Raw genomic sequence first — 2,353 nt, forward strand, 5'->3', positions numbered from 1 at the left:
GGTACTCTATGGCTTATTAGAACGCCATCCTGCCTGTTAATAATAGGAAATGCAGTTGGACAGGCTGTCTTTTCGACTGTAGTATTCCATGTAGAAATGATCTCAGCTTCTCCTGGGTCACTAACAGACCCGCTGGCTTTCTCCATGGACCAAACCTCCTGACTAGCTAATTTCAATCTAAAAGTTGTGTCTCCTAATTCTGGCTGTGAATGCATCCTGGAATACATGTCAATCTTTCTGTCCCTCCATGGGTGTGTGCATGGTCTTCCATTGAGTCTCCTCTCCCTGATCCCCTCCCATACCCCATAACCGTGATGCCAGGACTCCACATTTCTTCACCAGGTTCCATGTCTTGTTGGTGAGACATGCCTAAATGCCTGCTGTACCCCTGCATCATCTCTCATTTTGTGCCAGCTACATGTCTCAACTCCGTAGTCTTCGCAAGTCCAAGAAAAATTGTACTCAGACTAAACATTAGTTAGCAGTAGAGATTTTTCTCAAAATTTCACAGGAGAAGTGGAAGAGAAAGATGAATCCCACACTGCAAAGGAAACTATTTTAAAACTCTTCATTGAACAGGTCAGTCTCCAAGGTTCAGTCCTCCCCACCATGTCTCTCCTCGCCTCACTCCCCAACCTCAGCTGCCCCCACCCCTGCCACTTTGGACATAGAGAAAATCATCCTTGCCCCATCTCTATCTTCTGCCTTCAAACATAATCTTCACAATGTTTAGCAAGCAAAGGGCTTTCTGGAACCCAGGATCAACCCTCCCTTTTCCCCCATAAACTGTGCGATTATAAATGCTTTCTTAAGTCAGCCTCTGGGATGGATTTGGAATTGAATCCCAGTATTATATTTTGAGGGACGTCATGTGAATACTGATGCATTTAGCCCCATGTAACAATAAGTTACAAACGTATTACAATTAATGGGTTTGTATTACATCAAATCCATAAATGTTTTCTTATTAAAGAAAAACTTATTACAGGTACCTGCAGAGAATTCCTGACAAATGCCAACTATAAAAGAAGTGTTAATTGTGCAGTTAACAGATGGAATTTAAGAGATAATGTATTCCTGACTAACATCCCACTAATACGCTTTTTTTCTTCAAATAACACACAGTAGTTTCCACTTTTAAATAATAATGACACATGAAAATACTTCCACTATTACAGTCAGAGGATTGAAAGAAACCCAAAAGGGTGCTGAGTGACCACATTCCTTTACTTTCAGGCAACTTAAACTGATATCAGTTGCTTTCCAGAACCTCCCAATGGTAAAAGTCCCATAGAGTCATTGCGTTAGCTCTGGTGTCGTTCAAGTAGAGTCTGGTGCCCTTTCACGGAGAGAGCCTGGCTTCCCTGAGCTCCCAGCAATGTTGGCACTCTGTGTTCAAATTCAGAAGGGGAACTCCTCGGACTTTGAACACTCTACACTCTGTCAGGAGAATGAGTAACTGGACAAGACCACATCACCAGAGCTTTAGGTGTCAAAAGAGTACAAATAAAACCATAAGCAGTAAATACTAGTGACAACTTAATTACTTTCTCTGAGAAGGAGAACCATTTGAGACCATCAGGAAGCAAGTGAGATAATAATTCAACAAGAACTTTCATTATGTTAGATTCATTATGTTAGATGCCAGGAGTGTCTAGCAGATGTGCCCAACCTCTGCCCGTTGTCCTCTACAGCTAAAATATGCCAAAGTCCTGTACAGGACACCTGGGACTCATTTACAAATGATTACAAATAAACAGATTCCTTTTCCGAACGGTTGGCCTTCTGACACCACTTATAGAACTTCTGTATGACCTACACATCAGAATGCTAGAATTATAAGAACCCTTGACAACTTAGGCATCACACTGGATAATAAGTTGGCAAATTGATTTACAAAACATGAAAGCCAAAAGTAGGACTGGCCACATACTGAGGAACGTTGTGGTCAGTGTATTTGGCCAACATCAGCCCTACAAAGCAGGGCCAGAAGGACATCCTTCTTAGTGCTTGGGAAGATGGAGCCACATGTGGTTTTGATTCACGGTCAGATCCAGCCCCAGAGATGAGTCTATATCCTGGAGTTAAATCTTCAAAGGGAAACTCAAGTCTTCTATCAGGGAGAACTGGTTGTGGAGCTCAAGCTCTTATGTGGAGAAAGATCTATGTCTGTTCTGACATGTGTACTCAGTCAGACTTCATGGAATAGTATCTGAGTCTCAGGGGCGAGGGGCTGAAAGCGGAAAAGGCAAAAGGCAGTGTGACCCCAAGTCTCCCTGGTGCTTTGGGAGCATCCTTGTGGGACCATCCTGACAAGCAGAGAGCTAGTGTGTTGGCTGGCTGGGGGGGGGGG

This window comes from Neomonachus schauinslandi, chromosome 4, assembly GCF_002201575.2.
Source record: "Neomonachus schauinslandi chromosome 4, ASM220157v2, whole genome shotgun sequence".
Classification (NCBI taxonomy): Eukaryota; Metazoa; Chordata; class Mammalia; order Carnivora; family Phocidae; genus Neomonachus; species Neomonachus schauinslandi.